This window comes from Triticum dicoccoides, chromosome 3B (assembly GCF_002162155.2).
Source record: "Triticum dicoccoides isolate Atlit2015 ecotype Zavitan chromosome 3B, WEW_v2.0, whole genome shotgun sequence".
Lineage (NCBI taxonomy): Eukaryota > Viridiplantae > Streptophyta > Magnoliopsida > Poales > Poaceae > Triticum > Triticum dicoccoides.
In genome coordinates, this window is record NC_041385.1 from 70,164,075 (window position 1) to 70,183,965 (window position 19,891).

The following is a 19,891-nucleotide window of genomic DNA, read 5'->3' on the forward strand; positions in this document are numbered from 1 at the left end:
TCCAGGTTACTAATGGCGCACCCCCTGGTGGTGCGCCATTAGTACTTTTGCAAAAAAAGGAATAAAAACAATAATAAAAAAAAATAACATTAGTGGCGCACCTTCTGGCTGGTCCGCCATTACTAGTTACAACTAGTAATGGCGCACCACCAGTGGATGCGCCATTAGTATGTTTGGACAGGCGCACTAGTTCAAAAAAAAATTTGGTACTAATGGCGCACCGTGGGCAGGGTGCGCCATTAGTAGTTTCAACACTAATGGCGCATCAGATGGTGGTGTGCCATTAGTATATACTAATGGCGCACCACATGTCTGGTGCGCCATTAGTGTCAATTCCATCTATAGCCCTTTTCCTAGTAGTGTATGGTTTTATAAACAAAGGTACATGGAGAGATATGTTATATTACTTTTTAACGTAAGAAACATCTTCCAAAGAAAATAGTCCCGCTATCGGTTCCTTTCTTTGGATTGTCATGATAAGCATGATGTTGAAACCTTAGCTCCGATCAATGTGGGAGCAAAATATTGAAGATTTAGTTTGGGCAAAGTTCCCGAACTATGTGGTCTATAGCGAACCGAAATTTTCACTTCCGTCATTGCCGACCAATTATATCCTTTAAGAGTGCTATCTTTCGGCTTCACCCAGTCTGAGGTACTAACTCGGATGACCTGGTAGTAACAATCACAGAGGTGCTCCCTTTACCGCCTAGCCGAACAATCGGGAACGTAGGGGTAAGCACAGGAGCCAGGCAACCCAGCTTACCCAAAATCTTAAGTCAAATTGATGCATATTTATGGCTTTATAACGATGATTACGGAAGGCAACCCTTGTATATTAAATACAAACGCCAATGATATGTTTATTTTGACTCTGTTGCGACCGTTCTTCAGTTGAAAATGGCTGTCGGTGTCAAAACCGGCGGATCTCGGGTAGGGGGTCCCAAACTATGCGTCTAGGCAGATGGTAACAGGAGACGAGGGACACAATGTTTTTACCTAGGTTCGGGCCCTCTTGATGGAGGTAAAACCCTACGTCCTGCTTGATTAATATTGATGATGTGGGTTACAAGAGTAGATCTACCACGAGATCAAGGAGGCTAAACCCTAGAAGCTAGCCTATGGTATGATTGTTGTTCGTCCTATGGACTAAAGCCATCCGGTTTATATAGACACCGGAGAGGGCTAGGGTTACACAGAGTCGGTTACAATGGTAGGAGATCTACATATCCGTATCGCCAAGCTTGCCTTCCACGCCAAGGAAAGTCCCATCCGGACACGGGACGGAGTCTTCAATCTTGTATCTTCATAGTCTTGTAGTCCGGCCGATGATGGTAGTTCGGCTATCCGGACACCCTGTAGTCCGGGACTCCCTCAGTAGCCCCTGAACCAGGCTTCAATGACGACGAGTCCGGCGCGCATATTGTCTTGTGGGTTCCTCCCCCGAATAATTTATAGAAGATTGTGAACACCAGTATAGTGTCCGGCTCTGCAAAAATAAATTCCACATACCACCGTAGAGAGAATAATATTACACAAGATCAATCTGCTGACGTATCCTGTGGCATGACGTCACACCACTTCCAAGCCTTTACTCGAATTGTTTTTATTGCTCCACCTCAGCGCGTTTAGCGAGGCAGTTTCCTTGGCACGTCTTGTCGAAGCAGAGATCGTGTTCCCCTTATTCCGGGATTTCCATCAATACGGACATGGGTAACCCAACCGCGCCCGTTGCCACACCCCCTCCATCGAAGGCGGGTTTCAAACGGTCACGGGGACGGCTCTTGGTATTCTACCTCTTTATAATGAGACCAAGGCCCGTTCTTTTTATTCAATCCTCTATCGAATCCGCCCCTCTCCCTGAGTTCCAACACCTAGGGCTCCGAATTCAGGTACCTTCGATCCTCGACAATGTCCGGTCCTGATCTACGAGGCCGGTGGATGCCCTCCTCCATCATGAAGGAGGACGTGCTAAAGCTGAGAGATGCCAGGTATTTAACCTACGAGATTTCGCATAGGCTGCCTGCCCGAGGGCAAATTATCCCAACTCCCGAGCCTGGCGAGATCGTCGTGTTCATGTCTCACTTCCGTCGGGGTTTAGGCTTCCCGACGGATCCCTTCATGAGGGGGCTCACTTTTTACTATGGGCTGGAATTCCACGACCTGGCTCCGGAGTCCATCCTCCATATCTCATCATTCATTGTCGTCTGTGAAGCCTTCCTCCGCACTACCCCTCACTTCGGCTTATGGCTCAAAACCTTCAACGTGGAGCCGAAGATGATTGAGGGGCATCAGGCAGAGTGTGGCGGGGCGGTTATAAGCAAGAGGGCCGAAGCTCCATTGCCCATGGGCTCTTTCCAAGAGGAGCTCGGCTTGTGGCAACAGGAGTGGTTTTATATCACCGCTCCCCGGGGCAGCAGGCGGAAGCCGCCGCCCGTCTTTCGCTCGGGCCCTCCACAGCAGCTGACATCATGGGTCAACAAGGGGCGTGACTGGGGGCTGCCCAAAGACTCCCCCCTGTTGCAGGACCGGATTCGAGTCCTCCAAGAAAGGGAGATCAATCTGGTCGCAGTGGTGCAGGTCATGTTGATCCGGCGCCTACTGCCCTGCAAACGTCGCCCCCTCCGTCTGTGGGAATTTAATCCGGAGGGGCCGCGAGCTCTTCAACACTTCATGGGTTTGACTCCCATGGAGATGTATAAACTGTTCTTCGGATCGCAAGAGACGCATCCGGAATTGACCGAGGACGCTGGCCTAAGCTGCAATCGCCCGGATACTCAAGTAAGTAGCCCTGTGTCCGGACACACCATCCATTTATTTATAGTGATCTTGCCTTTTAACCAGCTATCCCTGGACAGGAGTGGATAGCGCAAGCAAAACTGATACGGTGTCCGGCCCCCCTCCCTGAGACCACGCAGGATCCCGTGTTAATCAAAATCTTGGAGGTTGCACCTTCGAATGTGGGCGAAGGGGGGCACGGGGAAACTGTCACCTCTGCCAAGGAGGCGTTTAGTAAGGGAGGAATCGAGAGTCCCTCCTTCCAGGGGGAGAAGAGGAACGCTTCCGAAGACCCGGAGGCCAAGGCCTCAAAGCGGGGAAAGAAATCTGTACCGGAAGGTCCTGCGCCAGAAAGCGCCCCGGCCATACTGTCTCCTCAGAGGAATCAGCCCTCTAACGAGCCGTAAGTGAAAAAGGGGGATTTTATAATTATCAGACACCCCTACTTAATGTCTAAAGATAACGAAGTTTTTACCTTGTAGTTCGGATCCCAGCCCATCTCAACACAGCTCATCTTCGGGAGACCTTCGTCCGGAGATGATGGAAAGCAAAACGCCTTCATCTGCCGCCCCATCGTGCAGGGCGGATGACCCTGAGGTGTCGTCGTGGAGGGTCTCCCCGAATCCGGCGGGACCGGAGAGTTCGGTGCCCATTAGAGTACGGCCGGTGGAGCTGCAGGATTTGCTTAAGAGGGCGTCCATCTCAGAAGATCACCGCACATTAATGGGTGATGTGATTGAGAGGATCTCGTCCGCCAAAACCGGGTTGTATGAGGCCGTCGGAAGTTTACTGACGGGATTTGAGGTACGCAAAAAATGACATACCTGTTGACAGTTTTGCACATGAAGTGCACCCTGTATAGATAGTAGCCCCCGAGACTTGGCATGCTGTCGAAAACGACAGCGTGCCTAGGATCGTAATCTCGGTTATTAACTGTCGCCTTTCCCATGCAGGTGGCAGAACGTTCAGTGGCCAGCCGGACTGATGAATTTGCCGAGCTGAAGAAGCAACTCAACGCTGCAGATGCGGACATCTCGCTGGTTAATAGACGACTTGATGAGTCACAAGGTATGTGGCTGCCCCGCGGTTGGTTAGTAAGGGAGCTGACGCCCATTCCTTACAAATTGTATGCTTAGATGCAGATGGTGCTGCTGCTGTGGAGGACCTTCGAGCAGAACTTGCTCGGGCCAAGGAGCAAGCCAGAAAAAGCGAGGTGGCTGCCTTGAAGGCAGCGGAAGGGCTAGAAGCCGAGAAGGCTGCTCACTGCCGAAGCAGGGAGGAGATGGCTGGAATGGCCATGAAATTAAGAGTTGCTACCAACCGCCTGGAAGTTCTTGAAGGAGAACGACGAACGGAGCAAGAAGACCTGAAGAAGGCCGATGTCGAGGCCAAGGATGCCCGTAGTGCGATGCGGGCTATGAAGGAGGAACTGTGTCAGGTCGGAAACATTGTGATTGGAAAGCCCTTTATGCTGCGTAGGAAGTTCACGGATCTGAAGTATGCTCAGCTGGGCCGATTGTACGGTGCGGAGGATCCTTATCTGGACTTGGCGGCGAGTGCGGCTGACGCAGTCGTGCACTTTCAAAGCCAGGAGGATCATGAAATGGAAGAGCTTTTCTAGTCTCAATTCCATAGTCCGGAGCGTCCACTTCCATTGAGTGATCAGCTGGTTGAGTGGGCTGAGCTGAATAGATTGTCTGGACTGGCCATGACGGATGTGGTAACTCATCTGTGGCCGAAAAGGCCCAAGCCGAAGAGTTAATTTGGCTTGTTGTAGCAATTCCTTGGGGCAGTGCCGCATATTAAGGCAATGAAGCGGTCGGCATGCATAGAAGGTGCGCGGATGGCTCTCGCCCGTGGTAAAACATACTGGGCGGAGATGGATGCCACCGCTGTTGCATCCCGGGGTTCCGACAAAAGCTGATTCCCCACCGAGCATTACTTTGAGGAATTCCTGCAGGGCGCTCGTATAATAGAGTCGCAGTGCTCGAAAGATGTTATGTTTGAATGACATGTATGATTTCTAAGATCATGTTTATAATGCAATGACTTTTTATACTTGTGTGTTCAAGTATTGAACTATCTCCTGTGTGGCCGTATAATCTGAAAGATGGCAGTCTTTGGCTTCAGCCCCCACGCACATGGTGCGGGGGTGTTTGCAAAAAGAAAAACGCTTTTTCACACTTAATCCAACGTCTTGGTCCTTTTAAGGAGGTGATAGCATAGCAAACTAGGCAACCAGACTATAATGCTTTATCACTTTCACTTAGCCATAGGAGCTCGAATGTGGGGCTACTATATAGCCCCTGATTGCACCGTGCTTCTCTGAACTTGGGGCGCGTATGTGCCTGACCGGGAAGCGGTCCTTCGTCAAAGCGGAGGAATTCTAAACATTCCAATGGTCGATCGAGTGGTTGACCAGTCTCTCGCTATATCATCACAGTCAGTTTTCGGCTTTCTCTACTGAGGTGCTCTCCCGGCCGAACCGGGGCAAAATCGCATTAATTCTCCTAGTGCCGCGTTAGCCGATGATACGGAACATAAGGCAGCAAAACACATGAGTCGGGCAAACCCAACATTTGACCAAAGACATGATTCGGAGCTGATGCATATAAGGCCTAACTCGAGACGCCGAACACTCCCTGAGGTGTTCGGTCTTTATGATATTGGGCAGAATAAAAGACCTAAGCCCCTAGTGTCTAGGTATAGGCGGGAACTTCTGACGCGGCCGATGCCAAAACGCCAGCCTCCTCCTCGGCTCTGGTAAGAAACCAGGGGATGTTTATCAACAAGAGACAGTGAGAAAGGTTTACGCAGGGTCTTAATCTGAAAAGAATCCTTGCAATGGGTCCCTACTGCACGTCTGCGCCTGTGTCTCCGTTGGGCTGTATTCTGGACGGGTGTAGCACGTGCTTCATCTGTAAAAGAGAAGGACTTAGTTTCTAAGAAATATCGTGCAAAAAGTGTATCAAAATAAAGTATAACTTGGAAGATGAAGAAAGTTGAGCTTTATTAGCTTTCATCATTTATGCGCGCGGCCCCCTAAAAAAAGGGGTATGCGGCTGGGAAGCCCCTTGTTAAGTTACGCCGGACTCGTCTAACCATGTCCGAGGTCTAAATGACCTGTTTTTAGGGGCTTTGACCTGCAAGGTCGGAATAATGTGTGGCTGTCTAGGCAGCCGAAAATTCTCCATGGTCGAGAGACACCTGGAGTCTTAAGAATATGCCACGTGGACCGGGCATTTTTAAGCGTAAGAGACGCGTAATGTGGTATTGCATTGAAGCGGGCGAAAGCTGCCCGCCCCAGTAGTGCTTAAGGGCTACTTCTAAATGGGGCGATGGGGGGTGAGCTTTTCACGACGGAGGTTGTCGGATGAACCAAACACGACCCCTAGTGGTACAGAGCCTGTAAAATTGGCTGAAAAGGCCTGGCGTCACTCCTTTGAAGGAAGTGCTTGCTATGGCGAATTTTGGTGGGTTCTATCCCCAGTCTGTGGACGGTGTCCTGGTATAGCAGGGGCCGCGCTGCATGTTATCACGTGAAGTGAGTTCATTGTTTTGACTTCTAATGGGAAAGTCTTTTGGTTTCCGGAGCGCTTCTTTTGGGTTTCATCACTTTCACTTGTTGTGTCGAGCCCTTTGTGTTCGGCGTTAAGTCGGTCGGACTGCTTGAAGACCCAACAATCTCTGTGGGTATGGTTTGCAGGCTTCCCGGAGGTACCGTGTATTTGACACAGTCTATCCAGAATCTTGTTGAGGTTGGATAGCTCGTCACTGTTATCCTTTAAGGGCAGTGTTTTATTGTTCGGCCGAGAGCTTTTGAATCCGGCGTTGACCGCCGTACTATTTGGGCCATTCTCCTTGTTCCGGCGCTGATCTTTTTTGCGTCGTGATTTCCCATTTCCATCCCTGATTTTGGATGTACTCGGGTCACTGGTGCTGCATCTAGCCAACCAGCTGTCTTCCCCCGCACAAAAGCGGGTCATGAGACTTGTTAGTGTGGCCATTGTTCTTGGTTTTTCCTGGCCGAGGTGTCTGGCGAGCCATTCGTCTCGGACGTTGTGTTTGAAGGATGCTAAGGCTTCAGCGTCCGGACAGTCGACTATTTGGTTCTTTTTAGTGAGGAACCTGTTCCAGAATTTGCGTGCTGATTCTCCGGGCTGTTGAGTTATGTGACTTAAATCATCTGCATCCGGAGGCCGGACATAAGTCCCCTGAAAATTTGCTCGAAACGCATCCTCAAGCTCTTCCCAACTCCCAATCGTATTTTCTGGGAGGCTTTTAAGCCAATGCCGGGCCGGCCCTTTGAGCTTGAGGGGAAGGTATTTTATGGCATGGAGATCGTCTCCTCTTGCCATGTGTATGTGTAGGATATAATCCTCAATCCAGACGCCGGGGTCTGTTGTTCCGTCGTATGCCTCTATGTTTATGGGTTTAAATCCCGCTGGAAATCCATGATCCAGTACCTCGTCGGTAAAACATAGTGGGTGTGCGGCACCCCTGTATTTGGGTGTGCCGTTGTCTTCAAACGCTCGGCTGGTTGTGTTACTTCCTGGAGTCTTATTTTTTGGCCCATAGATAGACATGGCCAGGTTATCCTTTTTCTAAAGATCTTTATGCTGATCATATGCCGGCTTGTGTGTGGCGGCCCGTGTTGCTCTTGGCCTGTCATCTGGTCACCTATCCGGCCAGGCGGCCCCTTTGTTTTTTGACTGAGGGGGCTCGAAGGCCTCCTCGTCAAATTCGGGCAACAGCTTGCGCTTCGGGTAGCTCTTTGCCTGGTGACTAGTGCCATATTTATCTGCGGTGTTGAGTACTTTGCTCCATCTCATTCTGAGTGTGTCTTCCGCTGTTTTGAGCTTTCGCTTTTGCTTCTTCAAACTTCTTGCAGTGGCGACGAGCCTGTTATGGTGATGTGAGATCATCTTCGCCGGGGATGGGTTGCTTGTCCGGTTCATGTCCGGCTGGCTGCTTGTTGACATGTGCATCATCCACTGCTTCGCCCTGCTCTAAGGCCGGGTCCATATGGGTACCGTTTTTGTCGATGCCGGTCTTCGGGCGGCGTTTGCGTCGCTGCTTTGTTTGTCTGTTGGGGGAGTTGTCCTTCGCCACGTCCCGTTTTTCCTCATTGTCGCTTCCTTTTGGTGTGTCCACCATGCATACATTGTGGGATGGGGTAGCTTTCCTGCGCCCGTTAGGCGCTGGTTCTTGGTCGTCCTCGGCATCATCGTCCATACTGTCGATGTCCTCGGAGTCGTAGTCTAGCATGACAGTTAAATCGTCGACAGCGGCTACCAAGTGGGTGGTGGGTGGGCTTTGAATTTCTTCGTCATCAGCATCCCAGCTGTCCTGACCATAATCTGGCCAGGTCTCTCCTGATAACGAGAGGTATTTTAGCAAACTCAAGATGTCACCGAAAGGTGAGTGTTGAGAGACGTCCGCTGCGATGAACTCCATGATCGACGCCCAGTCGGATTCGATCGGCGCGGGCGCGGGAGGTTCGGAGTCCGGCACCTTGGAGTCACGAGCTTTATGAGGGACGAAGTCAGTGTTTGGCTCTATCGCCGTAGAGGTTGCAGCCCCCGAGGCGGTGTCTAGGCATCCATCCTCGATCTGAGGAGCTTGCTCCGAATTGAAGATCGGAGTGGTTTCGAGTGCGGCCTCCAGGGTACTGTCCGGCGGCAGAGCTAAATCCTGCCCATCGTGACAATACGGCACACTCTGCTCCAGCTGGCCAAGCGAATTGGCCCGCAGTGCGAAGCCGCCGAATACGAAGATCTGTCCGGGGAGGAAGGTCTCCCCCTAGACTGCATCGTCGTTGATGATCGAAGAAGCCATCGAGCCTATCGGTGACGACACAGAGGAACTCTCAATGAAAGCACCAATGTCGGTGTCAAAACCGGCAGATCTCGGGTAGGGGGTTCCGAACTGTGTGTCTAGGCGGATGGTAACAGGAGACGATGGACACGATGTTTTTACCCAGGTTCGGGCCCTCTTGATGGAGGTAAAACCCTATGTCCTACTTGATTAATATTTATGATGTGGGTTACAAGAGTAGATCTACCACGAGATCAAGGAGGCTAAACCCTAGAAGCTAGCCTATGGTATGATTGTTGTTCGTCCTATGGACTAAAGCCATCCGCTTTATATAGACACCGGAGAGGGCTAGGGTTACACAGAGTCGGTTACAATGGTAGGAGATCTACATATCCGTATCGCCAAGCTTGCCTTCCACGCCAAGGAAAGTCCCATCCGGACACGGGACGAAGTCTTCAATCTTGTATCTTCATAGTCTTGGAGTCCGGCCGATGATGGTAGTTCGGCTATCCGGACACCCCCTAGTCCGCGACTCCCTCAATGGCCCATCGTCGGCTTCCACCCCGTTGAAGATGCTACGCAGGGTGCTTTCGTAGTAACAAAACAACCCTTAGCCGATGTCTAGGTGCCCGAAGGCGGTTGTGTTAGCGGAAACGAGGCAATCAGATATGCGGGCTTTATAACTTTCACTTAGTCATAGGAGCTTAAAGTTTGGAGGCCAGCTACTAGCCCATGGTTAGTGTTCGGCGACAGCCGAGGTCAAGCCGTAAACACTTCGGCCAATGTTATGAATGGCCTGTCATTTAACACAGTCACCGGATCGCTGACCAGTTTACGCTTATTGTGACTGTCAGTTTTCAGCTTTCTCCACTGAGGTGCTTAACCATGCGAGCTGGAGGCACTATCACAGTGGTTCTCCCTTTGCACACCTAGCCGAACAAAGGGGAACGCAGGAGGAAAGCACAGGAACCGCGCAACCCAACTATTGACCAAAGACACAATTCGAAACCAATGCATATATAGCAATATTCGAGAATGTTTTTTGCAGAATCTCTAAAGGTGTCCGGCGTTGCACTACGAGACTTATGCTGGAAACACACAAACAGTTTAAAAGTGCCATAGGATCAAAAAGCAAAAAACTTATGTAAAAGCTTAACGTCCAGACTAAACTAAGATTTTGGTGCCAATCCGGAAATTGGTCTTTTTTTAAAAAAAAATTGTGCTTCTGTCGTGCTTTAACATGACACATCCGATCTCAAGACTTCAAGCGGGTTATCCTACGGCTTCAAGCTCCTTATCTTGAAGGCGGAGTGGTTCTCCGAGGCTAGTTAAGCGAACTAAACTCGAGCGGCTTTAGAGAGAAGCTAGGCTATCCGGCTATTGACCATACACTCGAGTTGAAAAGGAGTAGTAGAAAGAAGACTTTGCAACGACCAAGAAGAAAACACATTATTATAGAATGGCTCATGTAAATTTTAAGAGCCCCCAGTTAACATGGGTAAGGGGAGTTTATTTTAATGAACAATGTATGTGAGCATGGTCGAACCGAACACAAGTTAAAAATTTAAAACTTTGAGCATCAAAGTGACTTAGCTGGTTAATGTGTTCACTATTGATGACGCGGTCCGAGCTTGATGCGGGACAAGGTTCCATCCCCCAAGCCGGTCCCGAGGTGGCGGAGCGAAGAGCTCGGCACTCTGAAGTGGTGACATAGCACGGCCAATGCAGGCCGGCAGAGTGACGCCGAAGTCCCTGGCCTAGATTAATGAAGTGTTGACGAAGCCCCCCGTCCAGCCGGGGTGACGTGGTATGTCAGTACGTCGAGGTGACAACACTGCCCAACCCGAATAATTTTCCTGTGCACAAAAAATAGTGCAAACTGGAGAAAATAGTAATAATAATAAATTAAAAAATGTTTCACAATAAATAATTTATGCAAAGTGAGTAATAAAAGAAATATGGCCTCTGCGCCGAACACTCGATGAGGTAGAGCTCTCTCGGTGATGCCGAAGTCCCCGAGGCAACCGAATACGTCGGTATGGCAGCTCGACCAACAAGGTGATCATGCGAGCCGATTTATGCTAAATGGGACGACGGCGTCGGCTTGCCGAAAAGACCACGTGACGCAGTCGAACTCCATTACCTGCACATGTAAAATAGTGTAGGCCAACAATAATAATATAAATATATAAAAATCCTCACGTAATTAACTTGTGCAAAATAATTTATTTAAAATATGTGGCCTGGCGCCGAAGTCAATGTTGATGCAGGGCGTCGGCGTGATGTGGCAAAGGCGTGGCAAATCTTGAATTCACAGGTCGGTCTGAGTTCCGGATGCGGCGTTCGCCGAACTATGTACGAAAACTGACCGAACCACCACGCGACCGTCGTTAATGCGGCCACCATTTGATGGACCTGTGTATAGATGATGGAACAAACAAGAGTAATCATTCCTTGGGAAAAATAAACCCAAACAAGCAAACATTGCTAGGATTAATAGCACCTTTTATATTTGTTGTAGCAGTCCGAAGAAAAGTGACTCTTAAAATTGGGACTCGATCCGCATACCCATTGCCTGATGGGTGGTGAAGCGATGGCATGGTGATGCTGGTAACGGTTGGCTCGCCAAGGCAAAGCCCCCGGTCCAGCTAACGTGACGAAGCTGGCGGCTAGCGACGCTGAAGTCTCTGGAGTAGGTTGATGAAGGGATGGCGAAGCCCCCGGTACAGATGAGGTGATGGAACAGGTCAGTAACGAGACGTTGCAGCTGCCATGTCAGCCGAGGTGTTGAAGTAGTTCGCGTGATGGACATCGGCTCGAAGAAGCAATGGTGCGTCCATGCTGATGCAGTTTGTAACTCGTGACGTGGTCAATGACGGCATGATGAAGTGACCGTGCGGCGATGCCGGTGTGCCCGCTCCGTGTAATCCGTGGGGCGGCGATGTTGATGATGATTTATCCTTCGTGATGCCGAACTTTTGTTCGACTTGCTGAGATGATGATCCGAAGAAGTTGAGCTTGGCTGAACAAAGCGACGACGTGTCTAGCGCAGGTCGTCAGCCGTGGAGCAACGTTCTCGTACTAGTTTGACACCGGCGCGATGGTCAAGATCATATTGTAAATGACTTTAAAATTTGTGGGATGTGTTTGGGAACAAAAAACAATACTCCCCACAAAATTTCCTTCAAAAAGTATGTCCGAAATCCCGTTCATAAAAAAGATGAACTCGGGTCGGATTCTTTCTCACACAGAAAACAGATCTGAAAAGTGATGCACTAATCGGAAGGTTTCCGGAGTTTGGATGGTCGGATCGAGCTGAAATTTTGAGGGGTGGTAGGTATAGGAATTACGCAGCTGATCAATAGTTGGATCTTCCAAAGGATGTCTGAGCTAAATGTTGGACATCACGCTCCAAACTCGTCCAGATTCCCGTCCAGATTCGACGGGGCTCCGGTACATCGGGGACCGGCGAAGATTGCTCCATTGGACCGCGGCAAAATTTTAAAGTGTTATTGTAGACTCAATTCCGCACAATTCCACCAAAGGAATCATCAAAGCGATTCTCGAGAAGGTGGTGGTAGCTGATACAAGTTCGTTGTTCGAAAAAATGGCACGGTCGCCCGAGGGCATTGTTGATGTTGAGCCCCCAAGATCCATGGATAATTCCTCCATGATCTTGATAGAGATCGGAGTTGATGTTGATAAAGGCCCTCGTCCGAACATGATAATTGGAGGAAGGGCACAGTCCTCGGTCAAGCCAAGGTTACCAGTCGAGGCGGTGACGAAGACGCCGATGTCGCAGTTGATCTGCAGGTGAGCCATTGATCCTTTTGCCGACCACCCAGTGGAGCTCTCAATGAAAGCACCATTTTCGGTTTCAAAACCGGCAGGGGGTCCCAAGCTGCGTGTGTTAGGATCAATGGTAACATCACTACTAGGAAAAGGGCTATAGATAGGACTGATTCTAATGGCGCACCAAGTAAAAAGTGCGCCACTACTATATACTAATGGCGCACCGGTTGCTCATGCGCTATTAGTGTGGAAGACACTAATGGCGCACCGTGCTCACGGTGCGCCACTACTATTGATTTTTTCCCATTTTTCCATACAAACTAATGGCGCAGGATGACAAAGTGCGCCATTACTAGTTAGAACTAGTAATGGCGCACGACCAAGACAGTGCCCCATTAGTATATTTTTTTTACTTTTTTGCAAACCTAGTAATGGCGCACTATGCCAAAGTGCGCCATTACTAGTTTAAACTACTAATGGCGCACTTTTCCATAGTGCGCCATTAGTATACATATGTTTTTTTTTTACTTTTTTGCAAAATGGCGCATTTTGTGGTGGTGCGCCATTAGTAACCTGGGACCAACAAGATATTTTGGACAGCCCACCTACCCACTCACTTTACCCACTTCATTTTCTCCACCTCCTCCTCCAAGCTTGTCTCGGCTGCCTCCTCCTCCTCACCTCATTTCCACCACAGATTCATCAAAATTAAGTGGTGAAATTACCTTTTTTTGATAGGTAAGTAAGGGGAAAGCTATCTTCATGATGTAGATCTACTTTTTTTCTCCCAAGCTCGCTCCAACAACGTGCACATGCACTTTTTGTGGCCTAGCTAGATCTATGTATGTTTGTGGTCTTGCTTGTGTTTGTGGTGTTGCATATATGTTTATGTTTGCAGGTACCGGTATTTGAAATGCGATAGTTGCCAATATTTTGCCAGAATATTGATTCATTTCCGTTTCGGCGAGAATTTTGGCACTATGCATTCTTTTTGGTCCTATTTTTAGGGAAGGTCATGCCAAATTTTTTCTTGGTTCTAAAATATCGTTTTGCTCTACCCCGCAGGCGACCATGGTCCGCACGATGACCGAAGGCATCGTGAATAGGTTTTTGAGCTCCGCGAAGGCCGAGATGCTTCAAAAGAATGAGACGGAGATAAGATGTCCGTGTCGAAGATGCAAGCTGAAGAGCCTTATTGCGGACCCGGATTCCGGGCAGGTGCGGGACCACCTGCTCTTGCGTGGTTTCATGGATGGCTATCGGTGCAAGGTGATGAAGATGACTATGAAGTCGTCCATGGGGGCCGGGCAAGAAATGAGGAAGGGCAACAAGACAACCACCGCAGCGAGGGCGGGCGAGAAGACGAAGAATCTCCAAGACATGATCACGACGGTGATGATGTACACAATCATCATGTAGAAGATGTCGTACATGATGATGCGGAAGATCAAGACGAAGGGCATGATCATGAAGATGAAGATGCCGGAGCAGACGGCGATGGAGGCTGGGTGCAGGACCCTCATATTCAAGAGCTGCTTCGCAAGAAGACGGATAACGCAAGAGCTGCCGCCCGAGAGAAAGCCAAGCTGGATCAACTAGAGATAGACGCGGTTACTCCATTGTATGAAGGATGCAGGCCTGAGGATACCCGCCTGAAAGTAACGCTCATGGCTCTGGAGATGAAGGTAAAACACAAAATGACCGACGCATGCTTCGACGAGAACATGTCATTCTGGCACGAACGTCTTCCCAAGGGGAACAAGTGCCCGACCAGTTTCGAGGAGGCGAAGAAAATCGTGTGTCCTTTGGATTTACCGCACGTGAAATACCATGTGTGCATGAACAATTGTATCATTTATCAGGACGAGCACGCGAAGTCTACCATATGTACGGTGTGCGGCATCACTCGATACAAGAAGAGGAAGAAAGCTCCTCGAAAATCAGTGTGGTACTTTCCGATCACTCCTCGTTTACAGCGGTATTTCGCGGACCCTAAGGTAGCAAAGCTCCTGCGTTGGCACGCGGATAGGGAGGAGAAGAAGCGGGAAGATGACGGAAATGATCCGGAGATAAATAAAAAAGACAAGAAGCTGAGTCACCCTAAGGATGCGAGCCAGTGGCAAGCGTTGAACTTCCAATACCCAGAATTTGGGAAGGATCCAAGGAACATCATGTTGGGCGTGAGCACCGATGGAGTCAATCCGTTTGGCAGCCAGAGAAGCACACATAGCACCTGGCCTGTGTTTGTGTGGATGTACAACCTTCCCCCTTGGTTGTGCATGAAGAGGAAGTTCATTCACATGAGTATGCTAATTGAAGGGCCGAAACAACCAGGGAACGACATCAATCTGTATCTGGGGCTGCTCAAGGAGGAGCTAGACACGCTGTGGAAAACGCCAGCCAATACGTGGGACACCGCAGAGAAAGAATATTTCCCTATGAGAGCCGCACTGCTCACGGCGGTGCACGACTATCTCGGTTACGGATATCTCGCGGGGCAGGTAGTCCACGGATTTTCTGGATGCGTAAGGTGCATGGATGACACAACGTATCGCCAGCTAGATAGAGATCTCGGGTCTTCGAAAACCGTGTACGTGGGACATCGAAGGTGGCTTCGCGACGATGACCCATGGAGGAAATGCAAGGATCTGTTCGATGGTGAAACCGAACCCCGAAAACGCCCGTGTACGACGAGCGGCGAGGAAATAGATGAGCTGTTGAAAAATTGGAAAGACTACCCACTGCCGGTAAAGAAGCGAAAGGCGCCAGAGCCGGGAAAGAAGTGAAAGGCGCCAGAGCCGCTGCTGAAGGTATGGAAAACGAGGTCTGTTTTCTGGGACTTGCCATACTGGAAGATCCATCGTGTGCCTCACAGCCTTGATGTCATGCATATCACGAAGAACGTGTGCGAGAGTCTGCTTGGTACCCTGCTCAACATGCCAGAGAGGACCAAAGATGGGCCGAAAGCAAGGGCAGACTTGAAATCAATGGGCATCAGTCAGGAGCTTCACGCTAATGATGATGATGATGATGATGATGATGATGATGATGAGGCGAAGCAGGACACAGAAAGTCGTCGCAAAGGCAAAAAGGCCAAGAAGACCGGAAATGACTACCCTCCCGCGTGCTTCACTCTAAGTCAGGAGGAGATCGAGCAGTTTTTCACCTGCCTCCTAGGAGTAAAACTTCCTTACGGTTACGTAGGGAAGATAAGCAGAAACCTACACCCAGCGAAGGAGAAGTTCAGCAGGATGAAGTCTCACGACTGTCACGTGCTGATGACGCAGATACTTCCAGTTGCAATCCGTGGGATCATGGACGTGCACGTCCGTGAAACGCTATTTGGCCTATGCAACGTTTTTGACGTCATCTCTCAGAAGTCGATTGGCGTGAGGCAACTCAGAAGGCTACAGGAAGAGATCGTGGTGATACTATGAGAGATTGAGATGTACTTCCCGCCCGCATTCTTCGATGTTATGGTGCATCTGCTGGTCCATATCGTGGAGGATATCATCCAACTCGGGCCGACGTTCCTGCACAGCATGATGCCGTTTGAAAGGATGAATGGTGTCATCAAAGGATACGTTCGAAACATGTCACGTCTAGAGGGAAGTATAGCCAGGGGCTTTCTGACCGAAGAGTGCATATCCTATTGCAAGAATTATCTAGGCATCGAGAACCCCGTTGGTCTGCCCGTCAATAGGCACCTCGGCAGGCTCGCTGGATGGGGTCACCGTGAGGGTCTCCGTGAAATGCATGTCGACTTCGAGGGTCGACTCGCCGACTTTGAAAGAGCAAACCTAGTCGTGCTACAACACATAGACGTGGTCGATCCTTGGGTGGTAGAGCACAAAACCTTTATTGAGAAGACGTACAATGACCGAGGCCAACAAAGGACTGACGGAGATATACTTAAAGAGCAAAACTCATGTTTCACGCGTTGGTTCAAGAAGAAGATTCTGTCGTACCCTTTACATGAAGATTCTTCCGCGGAAGAACAACTCATATTCGCCTTGTCACAGGGCGCCGAGCACAACCTGATGACCTATGAGGCATACGATATCAATGGCTACACATTCTACACCGAGGACAAGGACATGAAGAGCGATGGTTATCAGAACTCCGGGGTAACAATGGAATCCTACACCGGTAAGGACAAGGACATATACTACGGAAGGATCGAGGAGATCTGGGAGCTGAGCTACGCTGGAGAGAAGGTGCCGATGTTCCGTGTCAGATGGGCCAAGAGCGTCCTAAAAGAAGACTGATATTTCACCACCATGGTTATACCCGAAGCCAAATCCAAAACCACGGGCGCAAACGTCACCACGAAAAATGAGCCATGGGTACTGGCTTCCCAAGTGGACCAATGCTTCTTCATTATCGACCCGCCAAAGCCCAGTCGTGTTGTCGTGAGGAGAGGCAAAAGCAAGATCATTGGAATGGATGGAGTAGCGAATGAGCAAGACTTCGACAAGTACGGCGACCCGAAGATCGAACATGACGACGATGATGAAGTAGCAGCACACACCACAACAAGAAGCAGGACCACCCTACCTAAAGGACGTCCGTTCCACAGAAGAACTCCATTTGCAAAAAAGAAGGGCAAGAAGATTGTGAACAGATAGCTAGCTAAGATCGATTGTATTTAAATCATAGTCTTTATTTCTCGATTGTATTTCATGGGCAGTTTTTGATATCATGAATATTTTAAATTTCATGGGCACTTTTTGAATTCATGAGGACACTTGATCTCGATCCCCCTCCATCTCGATCTCGATTCCCCCTCCATCTCGATCTCGATCCCCGCACCCTCCCCCGCTCCATCACCGCCGCCGATGATATTTTCAAGTAAGAAATTTGAACATATTTTTTAAAAAATTATTACTGTTTTTATAAAAAATATTACTGTTATGATTTAAACAAGTTCGAACATATTTAAACACAAATAAATATAAAAAACAACATTTAAAATGCATAAAAAAATATTGGGGAGCCTGGGAATCAAACCCAGGACCTCCTGGTGTGTGTGCTGCGTGCTGACTAGTCGAGCTAGTGGGTGGGTTCTGCTGTAGATAGGGTTAGGTTGTAGATATGGTTAGTGGGCTAGATTAAAACAAAATTCTAATGGCGCACCGAGGGGAGGTGCACCATTAGAATAGTCATACTTATGGCGCATGACTGGACAGTGCGCCATTAGAACCCTCCCCCTAGCTATCCTCCCTCTCTCTTGCCAGATCCCCTTCGACCCTCTCTCCCTCGCAACCAGATCCACTCGCGCGCTGCCCCGACCCACGACGCCACCGCCCCGACCCTCACCGGACTCCACCCCCTCCGCCCCCGCGCCCCCGCACCCCCACCCCCGCCGCCCCGAACCTCGCCGGACTCCTCCTCGCTGTCTGCGCCTTCTTCCACATCCTCCAGGCCTCCGCCGCCACCGGCCGCCAAGGCACCAAGCACCTCCTCGGCCGGGTGCTCTTCCTCGCGCTCTCCTCACCAACCATGACGCCGGCCACCTGCTCCGTCGTCTCTGGCAGAGGTTACTCCACCTAGTTGCAGCACTCGTGCGCTTGGCGGCTAGGGTTTGCCTCCAGCCTCTCCCCTCCCCCATCAACGGGAGGAGCACCCGGTGCCCCCGCCCTCGAGTTCGTCGACGGCGCCGTCCTCCAGCCGCAGCCGCCGCAGGTACAGAGCCCCCAATTCCATCTTCCCCCTCGCCGCTGATTCTTTCAGATGCAACTCTGTGATCTCCATCTTTCAGATGTTATAGTGTACATGAGAAACTTTGCACCAATGCATGATTTCAGATGTTATCGATATATGGCGCGTTGATAAATTTCTACTCCAGCAAGTTTACTCCAGTACTCAGTTTAAAATTCAGTTTACTGTTAAATGACAGTAATTCAGTTTACTGTTAAATTTCAGTTCCACAGCCTAGTTTCCAACAAACAAAGCCTATGCTTACGAAGAATAAATCAGCTGAAATGAGATACTGATCCTTTTTACTTTGTTTGTTCAAATTGTTTGAAATTTTAAGCTCTCAATCACTGAAGTCCACTGTAGTTCTTTGAATTCAACCATTTAGGTGAGCTACAACTAGGAGGATTTTGGAGTAGTACTCTGAAACTGTTGCTGTTAGAACATGCTGTTACTTGCTGTTAGTTAACTGAATCAGTACAAAACTCTTCTATGGAGTTAACCGAAGATCAGCAAGCAAATCAAAATATACAACACATTTTCTTCAGTCCCTAACTGACAACACAATTTCTTCAGTCTAGTGATGCAGAAATTTCTTCAGTCTAGTGTAAATGTAACTGACTACTGGTCAAATACTCTTGTGTATTTAGTGTAAATCTAGTCTGAAACTAGTAGAGCTCTTGGTGATTTGCAAATTCAGCTTAAATAAAAATTTGGTACATGACTACTGATCATGTATGAAAGATGTTGCTACTGGATGAGCACAAGAACTACTCAATATATAATTGATTTTGTAGAACAAGTCTTGTTGCCAGTCTTGAACCAATAGATAATCTTAATTGAAATTTAACCATGTCTGGTTGCCAGCCCTAATGAAAAAAGCAACTGAATTTCCAACAACCTGCTAGGTAGAACAATCCATTTCCAACAACCTGCTAGGTAGAACAATCCATTACTACATGATTGCAACTGAATTGTCAACTCTATGTACTATGTATGCTGTGGCATGTGGTGTGGTCTGAGTGATCAGGTTTCAAGTGATTTTGAATTTTTATGATTTTTATGCACATATATATGTGTCTGATGATCCTCCTTTCCTGCAGAAGTATAACTAGGATATATACCAAAAAAGATTGTTATATTCCTCCCTGGTACAATAAATAATAAACTAAAATAGTTCCTTGTACAAAAAGAATAAACTATACATAGTTAATTTCTTCATCTTTGAATTGTTTCAGAAATTGGTATGACCAAAGATGCTATTGTATATAAATGGGCTGCTGTAGAACTGTTCTTCATCTTTACAGTGCTGTTGTATAGAAATATGCTGAATTTTCTGCTCTGATTGTTGCTCAAAGAAATTTAGCAAAAAAATGGGGTCCTGGGAGATGCTGCTACTGCTTGAGGCCATTGAGAGGCCCTTCATGTCGTGATGATTTTGCAGGTACCCGGAGAGGCCCTTGAGTTTGCCGGAATGTCGATTAACTTCCGTTCCGGCAAATTCGGGTACTCCATATGTCCTATTTTCAGCAAAGGTCATGCTGAAATTTTCTATGAATTTTAGCATGATTTTGCTAAAAATCGGACATATGAGGTACTTGCTACTAATGCATGGGCCGGGGTATCTTAGTACTTAATTAAGTAGGATCAACTGCCCCTTTATTCTTGATGTATTAAACCATAGGTGGCAATAGAGCCAAGTGATTAGTGCCAAGTGATTAGGCCCAATCTAGGGTGCCTCGGCATCGATAAACCCTAAATGATGAAAACTTAACTTGGCTGCCCCAGATGCCTCGATGTTGATGAGAAC